We start from the raw sequence: 13351 nt of genomic DNA, 5'->3' as shown, positions 1-13351 counted from the left end.
CAAAGGACGGCATGGAACATCCTTCCTTATATGGCGTCCTGTAGCCTCCCCCTTTCACACGAGCAGGAACAGGACTAGGGGGCGTGCCTAGCAGGTAGTTCCCAATGATCCAATCCAGGCCTTGAAAAATGATTGTGTGATTTCATACTTTGTTCAGATCTAAGCACTCTCACCCCGACATGAAGCAGCTAAATTTACCTATGAAAACTATGGGCCAGATTACAAGTAGAGTGCTAAATATTGCATGCATGCAAGCGATATTAGCGCTCCACTTTGTAATACCAGCGCATGATAAGGAGAGCGCGCTTCCATAGGCTCGTTCTGATTCCGCATGAGATTACATCAGAACCTCGTGCAGCGAAGGAGGCATGTAAGCGCAGCAATAGGCAGCATTTTTAAATATATAAGTACTGTATAATCAGTGCTTGACAAATCTGTTTAAAATTTAGGAGCCAGTAAGAATATTTAGGAGCCAGGCATATTTTTAGGAGCCAGACAGTGGGATTTGTATATAGATATATGGAGAATAACCCAAAAAGTTAGGAGCCAGGGGTAAAATTCTAGGAGCCAGTGGCTCCCAGGCTCCAGAGTTTGTCGAGCCCTCATATAACTCATATTAACACATACATACTGTATATATATATAATCATATTCGTACATATTTACATTACGGTCTATGGGATCACAACACACAGTTGCGGCTTTACTGTCCCCTTTTTTTATAACAAACGTAAAATTCTGTAACTAACAGATGAAGTGTTTCCACAGAACATGTAAAAAAATAAAATTGGTCTAAAATCATTTAGTACTTGGAGATATAAACAGCAATCAAAACGAATTTGTTACAGCATGACAACTCTTGGAAGGTGAGCCAAACAAATGTTAAATATCAAGTTCAGATTAGAATAACGAGCGCTTAGGAAAACATTTTCTTGCAGCTGTAAGTATTATGTAAAGGGAAAGGTCGGGTGTAATTTAGCTCTGATTACATGTGTGATTCTCCTTGCATCATTTTAGGTTTATGCCAGAGATCATAATCTTGTTCTTTCAAGGTATCATGGTCCTGCCAAAATGCTTGTATATAACCTCAATAAGTATAGGTTAGAATGCCAATAGCTCTTTTTTCAAATGTGTGATTAAAGGGACAGGAAACCCCAACATTTTCTTTTATGATTGAATAGCACATACAATTTTTAACAACTTTCCAATTTACTTCTATTATCAAATTTACTTTGTTCTCTTGTTATCCTTTGCTTTAGGAACAGCATTGCATTACTGGCAGCTAGCTGAACACATCTAGTTAGCCAATCACAAGAGACAAATGTGTACAGGCACCAATCAGCAGCTAGCTCCCACTAGTATAGGATATGTGCATATTCATTTTCAACAATGGATAACCAAGAGAACAAAGCAACCTTAAAACTAGAAGTGAATTTAAAAGTATCTTAAAATGGCCTGCTCTATCTAAATCCTGCAAGTTTGATTTTGAGCGTTTGCAACAATATTTGCAGTGTTCTCCCAGGATTTATTCAATGGGCACACCACTGGGCTGATTCTACTGACCACTTAACTACAATTTAAGACAATATTATAAAAAATATTAGCTAATTTTAGCTTACCAATAAATTAATTTATGTTAAATTATATAATACATGTGAGCAGTGGATATGTATGCTATCATGGAAAGGAGCTATTATTCAACAAAGCAAACCAGTGAATGAGGTACACTTTGATAAGATAAGTAAATTGTTCTTCCTTAATTATGCAAACGTTATCCCTATTTGATAGGATTTTACCAACCACTCAGCAATTATTAATTTATTCAATGTTTGCTGATGTAGTGGGTTACTAAACTTGAGCAATGGTTTAGTGGTTTGGCTATTCTAAGGTTGCCCTAACTGTATTTTCACTAAGCACAGCTATATATCTATGTATATCTAAATATATATCAGCATCTGTCTCCTAAATATTCTTACTGGCTATTAAGTTTTAAACAGATGTGTCGACCTCTGCCCTAAGACTTTATAGCTGCATGATTACTCACCTCTGTACTGCTGCAGTGCTGAGCGTGTGTTTTGTGTTTTTAAATGTGAGTTACTGTTGGGTGTGTTTGTTTTTTAGCTAATAAAAGGGTAATACACTATTAGCGTTTTTCTTTGTTTTATGTGCGAGCACATCACGGGTTACAGCAACAGTACCTTCCAAGTAAAGAAAGTAAGTTGCTCCTTCTGGAACTCCAAGGGACAGGAAGGATCAATTGTGGCGTTCTTTGATATCCGATGCAGCGAGGAGTTCTTGAGGATACATTACACTTACCTCATACTGATTGAGGTAAACTCAAGTAAGTGGACACCCAAAAGGAGATTAAAGAAGACGGAAACACCTTAAACATTTTGTTATATATTTTTATGTGATCACTGTGTATAATATCTTTGTATCTTCTGTTGGAGATAAGCACTTACCTACCATTGTGTTTTTCATATACTGCACGTGCGTATATATATATATATATATATATATATATATATATATATATATATATACACAGATAGATGTGACGTGGAGACACAGCATTGGGGAAGAGGCCTTGTCCGCATGAGTGCAGCTTATGTGAGGCAAGTAAGACCCTGCTCTGGCTGATTTGAAGCCTGGGGCAATACAAGCCCAGAGGCAGAACTTTTCTTCATTTTCTGCGATGTGATTTCTTTAGTGAAAAATTTTCTGCAGGTCATTTTTAAATAAAATTCCATTTTAAATTAGACAGTTACACTAAGTCACCAGTTCAATTGCAATGTGTTGGTTAACTGAAGAATAAAGCCATTTTTATAATATAATTGCATTGCATATTAGCTGCAAACAAAAAAAGGAAAAAATTTTCTTACCTGATAAATTTGTTTCTTTTAAGATACAATGAGTCCACGGATTTCATCCTTACTTGTGGGATATCGCCTCCTGGTCACCAGGAGGAGGCAAAGAGCACCACAGCAGAGTTGTATATATAGCTCCTCCCTTCCCTCCCACTCCAGTCATTCGACCGAAGTTAGGAAGAGAAAGGAAAAGCCAAGGTGCAGAGGTGACTGAAGTTTAACAAAAATAAAGACCTGTCTCATAAAAACAGGGTGGACTCATCGTATCTTAAAATAAACAAATTTATCAGGTAAGAATACATTTCCTTTTCTTTTAAAAGATACAATGAGTCCACAGATTTCATCCTTACATGTGGGATACAATACCAAAGCTATAGTACACGGATGAAAAGGGAGGGACAAGACAGAGAACCAAAAGGCAAAAGTATCAAATTTGGAAAATTTGGAAAAAGTGTGAAGAGATGACCAAGTTTCAGCTTTGCAAATCTGTTCAACAGAAGCATCATTTTTGAATGCCCATGAGGAAGCCACAGCCCTAGTTGAATGAGCCGTAATTCGCTCAGGAGGCTGCTGTCCAGCAGTCTCCTTTGCAAAACGGATGATACTCTTCAGCCAAAAGGAAAGAGAGGTAGCCGTAGCTTTCTGACCCCTACGTTTCCCAGAAAAAACAACAAACAGGGAAGACGATTGACGAAAATCCTTAGTTGCCTGTAAGTCAAACTTCAAAGCACGCAGGAGCGATGAGGATCACCGATGCCCTCTCCTGTTTGACTCGAGCAATCACCCGGGGAAAGAGAGCAAATGGAGGGAACACATACGCTAGGCTGAAAGACCAAGGCACTGCCAAGGCATCTTTCAGCTCGGCCTGGGGACCCCTGGACCTGGACCCGTATCTCGGAAGCTTGGCATTCTGACGAGAAGCCATAAGATCCAACTCCAGCCTGCCCCATCTGAGAATCAAGTTGGCAAATACCTCCGGATGGAGTTCCCATTCTCCCGGATGAAATGTCTGTCTGCTCAGAAAATCCGCTTCCCAGTTTTCCACACCTGAAATGTGGGTCGCCGACAGATAACAAGAGTGAGACTCTGCCCACTGTATTATCTTGGCTAATTCTGTCATCGCTAAGGAACTCCTTGTTCCTCCCTGATGACTGATGTAAGCTACAGTCGTAATGTTGTCCGACTGGAATCTGATGAATTTGGCCGAGGCCAAGCCTGAAGCGCATTGAATATTGCCCTCAACTCTAGGATATTGATGGGAAGTAGAGACTCTGCTCGAGTCCATACACCCTGAGCCCTCAGGGGGTTCCAGACTGCTCCCCATCCTATCAGGCTGGCGTCTGTTGTCACTATCACCCATGAGGGTCTGCGGAAGCATGTCCCCTGGGATAGATGATCCAGCGACAACCACCATAGAAGAGAGAGTCCCTCGTCTCCTGATCTAGATTTATTTGAGGAGACAAATTTGTATAATCTCATTCCACTGTCTGAGCATGCTCAGTTGCAGAGGTCTGAGATGAAAACGAGCAAACGGAATGATGTCCATTGCCGCTACTATCAATCCAATTGCCTCCATGCACTGAGCCACTGACGGCTGAGGATTGGTCTAAAGGGTTCGGCATGTATTCAGAATCTTTAACTTTCTGACCTCCGTCAAAAAAAATTGACCCTCCTGGATCAATGGAAGAATGGTACGAATAGTTTCCATCTTGAAGGATGGAACTTTGAGAAACTTGTTTAGACTTGAGATCTAAAATAGGTCGGAACGTTCCCTCTTTTTTGGGAACTACAAAGAGATTTGAATAAAACCCCTGTCCCTGTTCCTGTATTGGAACGGGACAAATTACTCCCATGGAAGAGAGGTCTCCTACACAACGTAAGAACGCCTCTTTTTTTTATCTGGTCTGCAGATAATCAAGAAAGAAGAAACCTTCCTCTGGGGGAAGAGTTTCTGAACTCCAACTGATATCCCTGAGACACAATTTCTACCATCCAGGGATCCTGAACATCTCTTATCGAAGCCTGGACGAAGAGAGAGAGTCTGACCCCACTAGATCCGGTCCCGGATTGGGGGCTGACCCTTCATGCTGACTTGGAAACAGCAGCAGGCTTCTTGGATTGTTTACCCTTGTTCCAAGACGGATTGGGTCTCCAAGTGGACTTGGGTTGTGAAAAGTTCCCTTCCTGTTTAGAGGAAGAGGAAACTACCTTGAAATTTCGAAAGGAACGAAAATTACTCGACCTCTCTGTTTGGATTTTTTATCCTGCGGGAGAAGATGACCCTTACCTCCCATGATGTCAGAAATAATTTCCTTCAAGTCAGGCCCAAACAGGGTTTTCCCCTTGTAAGGAATAGCCAAAAGCTTACTTGCATGACACATCCGCAGACCAAGACTTCAACCATAAAGCCCTGCGTGCTAAGATGGCAAAGCCCGAACTCTTAGCCGCCAATTTAGTAATCTGCAGCGAAGCATCCGTAATAAACAAATTAGCTAATTTAAGAGCTTTAATCCGATCCTGTATCTCATCCAAAGGAGTCTCAGTCTTAAGAGACTCTTCCAGAGCATCAAACCAATAAGCGGCCGCACTGGTGACTGTGACAATGCAAGCCGCAGGTTGCAACAGGAATCCCTGATGAACGTAAATTTTCTTAAGGAGACCCTCCAATTTCTTATCCATAGGGTCCTTAAACGCACAACTATACTCAATAGGAATAGTAGTACGCTTGGCCATAGTAGAAACAGCACCCTCAACTTTAGGGACCGTCTGCCAAGAATCTCTAATAGCGTCGGCTATAGGGTAGATTTTTTTTAAAAACTGGAGAAGGAGAGAAGGGAATACCTGGTCTCTCCCATTCTTTTGCAATAATCTCTGAAGTCCTCTTTGGGACTGGAAAGACATCAGAATAAGATGGAACTTCCAAGTATCTGTCCAACTTACTTAATTTCTCTGGAGGGACCACTATTGAGTCACAATCATCCAGAGTAACCAACACCTCCCTCAGTAATAAACGGAGGTGCTCAAGCTTAAAACTGAAAGAAACTACATCAGAATCAGTCAGAGGTAAAGCACTCCCTGATTCAGAAAGTTCACCTTCGGAGAGTACCTCAGTACCCTCCAACTCAGAACCCCGGGGGAGTACTTCCGCAATCGCCATCATAGTATCAGAGGCTGAATTGACTACATAGTTGTCCTGTCTTGAACGCTTGCCGTGGGATATGGGAAAATTAGCTAACGCATCAGAAAGTGTAGAGGACATCACTGCAGCTATGTCTTTTAATGTAAAAGCTGGCTGCAGAAACTGGTGAAATACAAGGTCCCGCTTGAGTGGGCGTTAAGGGCTGTGACGCTTGGGGAGAAAGCTGCGGCATACTCTGCATCTCATCTGTAGACTCTTGAGAAGCATCCGCCTTAGGCAAAGATTTGTCAAAAATAATTTTGTCTCTAAAATGTAAGGCCCTCTCAATGCATGAGGGACAAAAAGGAGCAGGAGGTTCCACAGTGGCATCCAAACACATAGAACACAATACAGTCTGGATATCATCCGAATCCATGACAATAGAAAGCAAGAAGCAATTTGGTCTTTAAATTATAGGCTTTCAATTTATAGCCAAACAGTATAGAAATATCAGTACAGACTAAAAATCTGTCAGAATATTTTAAACCTGATCAGATACTGTGCCTTTAAAAATAAAAAAAGTATTAACATATATCAGTTACACTGAAAAAAGTTAACAATATAAGTACCATTTAGCATGAAATATAACCTAGTACCTCGACTCAACAGCTCTGCTGAGGCGCCTACCTGCCCCCACGGTCCTCCGACCACACTTAGGAACTGAACCGGAATGTAACTCACAAACGCCCAAGACCACTTGCTTCACTTTCAACCATGCGATTGTGGCGTTATTCGCAGAGTGATCTTCAGTAGCCGGGAATTCCATAATGATAAACTCTGTGTGGCAACGAAAGGCAAGCACGCCAAAGGAAGCCCCGACCATCGTGGGCGTCGCATCGGCCATCGAAAATCCGCTTCCCTAACAGAAGTCTCAAAAAAAACGGATCATAATATGTCAGATACACTGAAAGACTCCGGTAACACACTCCCAGCGTCAAAACGTATAAGCACACTATAGCCCCATCCTGTTAACATACATTAGGCCAAATAAATATATTAGCTCCATAATGTAAACACCTTGTGTAGGTTGACATTCCCATGAAAACTCACACACACTGTTACAGAAAGCAGCCCTACCCAGAGAGCCCTTGTTCCCCAACAGATCATAAGTGCACAGTCCATTCTGAGGTAGCAAGTGTCCCAGAAAGTAAAAGACTGCACTTACCTCTGTGCTGAGCGACAGCATGAGAAGTCTCACAGGATCAAGAGGTCTTCTCCCTCCTGCAGCTCTGTGGACACAGATGGGCCTTAGTTAATATCTGCTAAGACCATCAGCATCTGAAGGGTAGCACTAATATGGGAGGCGCAGTGTGAGTTTAGTACCACCAATTCCCATTGCTCTAAAGCCACCTGTAGCTCTACTCTAGAGGCTGACAGGGAATACGGCTACACCCTATAGTAAAATAGCACTCACTGGTACCATTTTAAAAATAATAAACTCTTGATTGAAGAATCTAAACTAACACCTCACTTTACCTCTTCCTATCACTAACACAGGCAAAGAGAATGACTGGAGTGGGAGGGAAGGGAGGAGCTACATATACAGCTCTGTTGTGGTGCTCTTTGCCTCCTCCTGCTGACCAGGAGGCGATATCCCACAGGTAAGGATGAAATCCGTGGACTCATTGTATCTTTTAAAAGAAAAGACATTTTAAACTGTCTCTTGAATAAATTTGTTTCCTTTTCTCTTGGTCTAACATAGAAATGTAGTAATAAAAAAGATGCAATGCTCATACTAACATCTTACATTCAGAATAAACAGCTTTGCAGACTGGGAAAGGCTAGGGGGCAGGTTTTAAAAGATATCTGAGAGACAGTCAACAAGCAATGTGCTGCTGCTTTGCAGCATATTTGACTGCTCACTTCAAACAGCACTTTGCTCTGGATGCACTGTGTTATGGAAACCTTACGCTAACAGTTCCCGCATGTGTCATGTTCTTTCTGCAGACATGCTGCATTTTCTGCGATGACTCAGATAACTGTATGTTCTGCCTTGGGGAATACAAGATAAGCGAATAGGGGACATGTATAAATAGAAAAGGCCGATTGGCTGTACCAATTAAAGTGAAGGTCAATTTTGATGAATCAGTGCCCGGTTTTTAATAATCCTATTAAAAACAAGGGCACTTTAATTCATCAAAATTGACATTTCACTAATTTTCTTCAAAAACTTACCTTTTAATCCTGGCAGCCGCTCCAGCACTTCCTCCACCCGTCGCAAGCCGTCTTTGTGGGTCCAAAATGACGAATCCGGCTTCCTCCAATCACAGCGTTGCATCAGGCCAAGATTCCCCCGGGAGGGAGCCGTGATTGGAGGAAGCCGGATTCGTCATTTCTGACGTCTGCCGAGGCTTTCGACAGCAGGGGGAATCGCTGGAGCGGCTGCCAGAATGAAAAGTTAAGTTTTTGAAGAAAAAGAGTGAAATGTCAATTTTGATTAATTAAAGTGCCCTTGTTTTTAATAGGATTATTAAAAACCGGGCACTAATTCATCAAAATTGACCTTCACTTTAAGTAGCATCTCTGAATTAGGTGGTCGAGTTTTGGAGCTGTATACATAAAAATTTGAGTTACAATGGTAGCTTAAAGGTGCAGTAAAGTAAAAAATAAACTTAAATTGATTGCATAGAGTACAAATTTGTAAAAAAAAAAAAAAAAAAAAAAAACTTTCCAACTGACTTCAATTATCAATTTGGCTTAGTTCTCTTGGCATCCTAGGTGAGCTCAGGAGCGTGTACGTGTCTTTAGCCATCTGGCAGCAGTGTTTGGAACTGTTTATAATATTGCTTTAAACAATGTTGCAAACACTGCTGCCATAGGCCCCTATAGACGTGTGCACACTCCTAAGCTTCTATCAGCCTACGCAGATTTACTCTAAACAAAGGATATGAGAACAAAACAAATTTAATAGAAGTAAATTGAAAAGTTGTTTAAAACTGCATGCTCTATCTGAATCATTACAGTTTAATTTTGACTTTACTGTCCCACTAAAGGGCAAGATTACATATGCGACGCCCGTTTTTACGCGGTTTTGCTATCACATATTCAGCGCCGCATATAAATGCAACGCGTATATTTCACCCGCCGGCCGCAATTTTTACTCCCATAAACTAACAAATCGGTATTACATGCAAGGACTTACGCGGCGAAAATTGAGAAATTTGACTCCATTTTCACCTCGCCACACATAGGCAGGCACAGCAAGCCTTTCGCTGCAAATGTGAGCACCGTAACTCCCATGACTGGCTGAAAATATTAACTAACACTTAACGCATGTGCAATATCAATCTTCCTGTCAACCACCAACCCCCACCGCAATAACTAATAAAACTATTAACCCCAACCAGCCATTAACCCACATCGCAATAAACCTAATAAATGTATTAACCCCTAATCCGCCATTCACCCACATCGCAATTAACCTAATTGAACTATTAACCCTTAATCCGCCATTCACCCACATCGCAATAAACCTAATTAATCTATTAACCCCTAAACCGCCAAACCCCCATATTGCAATAAACATAATTTAATTACTAGCCCCCTAACCTAACACCCCCTAAATTAACCCCAAAATTACATAAAATACTAAATTACAATTAAAAAAAGAAATCCTAACAGTACTTTAAAAAAAAAAAAAAAAACTAAGATTAAATTAAAATCTAAAATTACAAAAATAAAAAAGTCTAACATTACAGAAAATACTGAAATTCCTATTGAAATCCTATTTCAGTAGCTCTCATCCTATTGGCTGATTTGAATTTAAAGATTGAAATCAGCCAATAGGAATGCAAGTGGCGCCATATTTAAACGTGTAACTTGCATTCAATATTCAGTGTACGGCAGTGATCGTACGAAGAGGAAACTCCACGCTCCATGGTCGCCGGTCTTCAGTTCCGCGGTCATCTCCGCTCCGTGCCGGCTTGGTCCTAGATGAAGATGGAGGATGTCGCCGGTTCCAAGAAGAATTCACCGCCGCATGGAAGAGGACCTTCTGCGCCGGACTTCAGGAACGGTAAATACCTATTTGTGGCTTAGAGTTAGGATTTTTTTTATTTTGTTTTTTTGGTTTTTTTTTTAGATTAGGGATTTTTGGGCACTGAAAAAGAGCTGAATGCCCTTTTAAGGGCAGTAAAAGAGCTGAATGCCCTTTTAAGGGCAATGCCCATACAAATGCCCCTTTAGGGGCAATGGGTAATTAAGGATTTTTTTTGTGTTAGTTTTTTTTTATTTTGGGGGGGTTTTACTGCTGGAGGAGGGACTTTGTATTTTTTAAGGTAAAAGAGCTGTTTAACATAGGGCAATGCCCTACAAAAAGCCCTTTTAAGGGCTATTGGTAGTTTAGTTTAGATTAGGTGGTGTTTGTATTTTGGGGGGCTTTTTATTTTCATAGGGATTAGGTTTAATTTTTTTTATTTTTGATAATTTGGTTTATTATTTTATGTAATGTTAGATTTTTTGATTTTTTGTAATTTTAGATTTATTTCAATTTAATTTTTCTTATTTTTAAAGTAGTTTTTTTATTTTAATTGTAATCTAGTATTTTTTAATCTAGTTAATTGTGGTTAATTTAGGGTATTAGGTTAGGGGACTTAGTAATTTAAATAGGTTAATTGTGTTGTGGGGGTTTGGCGGTTTAGGGGTTAATCGATTAATTAGGTTAATTGTGATGTGGGTTAATGGTAGTTTAGGGGTTAATAGTTTAATTAGGTTAATTGTGATGCGGGTGAATGGCGGGTTAGGATTTAATACATATATTAGGGAGATCTCGATGTGGGTGAATGGCGGATTAGGGGTTAATAGTTTAATTGGGCATATTGCGTTGTGGGGGGGGTTGTCTGTTAAGGGGTTAATACTTTTATTATTAGTTGCGATGTGGGGGGATTGCCAATATAGGGATTTTTACGTGTCTGGTTTATTTTTGGGAGGGGGGTTAGACTTTTATGGGAGATTTAACTTTTTTTTTTTTTTTTTCTTAGGTGCTAGCAGTTTCTAACGTGCCGTAAGTCACTGACGAATCCAGAAATTTGTATTTACACACATTTCTGGACATCACTAGTTTATCCGACTTACGGCACTTTATGAACTGCCGGTGGGGGTTTATGTGATTCCCCGATGAGCGAGGGGAAATTACGGGCGGCGCAAGGTTTCAGAAGTTACGCTGAAGCCTGCACCACATGTAATCTCACCATAAGAGTTTGTTGGGGTTTTTTAAGATTTTTACTTTCAGATATCCTAGTCTGGTTGCAAAGTAGGGGAATGTGCTTAAAATATTTATTTAAAGGAATATTGTGGGGAAATAAGAAATGTACTCATAGAACAGTTATATTTTTTTAGCAGATAACTCCCTTACAGGGATAATGTACTCAAGCAAAAAGCGGATACATTTTTTTTATTAAAAGTAACTACAGGGACACTTTTCTCAAATGGGCTGGGCTCTTGATCTACCAAAACTGCCACTACCTCTTGAGTACATAGCTTTTCTACAGCAAATACTTCAGTATTGACAAGATCAGTGTAGGAGGCAGTTTCCACAGGCAAAATCCCCTACTTCAAATGACTGTTCCATTTATCAAGCTTAAAGCCACCAATGGTTAGTTGCTTAGGTTATAAAACATGCAAACCAAAAAAAAAAAAAAAAAAGCAAATTCGACAATTGCCTAAGATTGAATCTGCCCTGGTTTACCTGATGTGAGAGGGGAGGTAAATGTGGTCTATACACTGTGCCAAATAGCCAGCAAATATATATATTTTTAATAATTGTATTAAAAGCACTTAATTTTTTATGGTTTAAAATAAAAAATATTAAGAGGGGGGGGGGAGTGAGTGTAGTGTGGATGGGATCAACATTTCGGCCTGGCTATTAGCTTAGAGTTGTGTGTGTTTGTATTTGCAAGTTATAAGCTACTAGCTAGGCCAAAATGTTAATCTTCACTTCTGATCCCAATCAATAAGTGGTGCACAGGAACAGACAGGGTCTCCCTAAGAGCCCACCCATGGATAAGATTGTAGGTGCCATGGCTTCCTGGCTCCCAGGATTTGTCAAGCCCTTATGAATACTACAGAACTTATTATACTAAGCTTTTCTGACACACATTCATCTTGTGATAACACACAGTTCAGCAATAAATTCAACCTATAAGAAACAGTCTGAGCAATGATTTTGTTTCCTCTGGTGCTCAGCGGATTTAATATGCAAAACAAATTTAATGAGCAATTTCCCTTATAATAAGAGAAGGATGAAGTCAGATTGTTTGCAATCCTTACCAAACCAGAAGAAAAACCACAGGGCAATGGCTACACGCCAGGACTAAAGTATACATGGAAACTGTCAAACTATGTTGAGTCGGGTCCTTAGGCAACCATAACAAGAAATTGAGAACTCTCACATGTGACTGCATTAAGCTAAACATTAAATAGGAATTCAGTACAAACATTCTTTTACAAACTCATCCCAGCCTTCTGGATTTATAGCTTTATATATTGGAGATAACATAGCCTGGTATAATCACACAGACAATCTCTTTAAGATTAAATGTACAGCAAATATGCAGTGATGTGGACCACAGCTGCCAATTTACAATGTAAGATTACATGAATTGTTCGATCTTTCAAACACAGCAATTGTTAAAATCTCAAGAGAACAGGAATATTCTGCCGTGGAGTCAGAAATTTCAGCAAAGTTAGCGTGAGAACATGATTGAGCAAAAAAAGCGTTAGGTGACGTACTCACATGCTAAAGTGTGAATTGTGAAAAAACATCAGATCTTACTTTACCTCCTTAATGATAAAGCTTAAAAGAACAGTCAACTCAAAAATGTTTGTATAAAAAGATCGATAATCCCTTTATTACCCATTTCCCAGTTTTGCATAACCAACACAGTTAAAATAATGTACTTTTTAAAGGGACAGTCTACAATAGAATTGCTATTGCTTTAAAATATAGATAATCCCTTTATTACCCATTACCCAGTTTTGCACAACCAACACAGTTATATTAATATACTTTTTACCTCTGTGATTACCTTGTATCTAGGAACCTTCTTCCAGCCCCCTGATCACATGACTGTGACTGATTATTAGCTATTGTCTTAAATTTAGCATTGTTTTGTGCTAAATCTTAAATAACCCCCTGTGCCTGAACACAGTGTTATCTATATAGCCCACGTGAACTATCAAGTCTTTTGTTGTGAAAAACAATTCAAAAAGCCTGTTATAAGAGGCAGCCCTCAAAGGCTTAGAAATTAGCATATGAACCTACCTAGGTTTAGTTTAAACTAAGAATACCAAGAGAAAAAGTGCAAAT

Source organism: Bombina bombina, chromosome 7, assembly GCF_027579735.1.
Source record: "Bombina bombina isolate aBomBom1 chromosome 7, aBomBom1.pri, whole genome shotgun sequence".
Taxonomy (NCBI): Eukaryota; Metazoa; Chordata; class Amphibia; order Anura; family Bombinatoridae; genus Bombina; species Bombina bombina.
Note: the sequence above shows the minus strand (reverse complement) of the source record.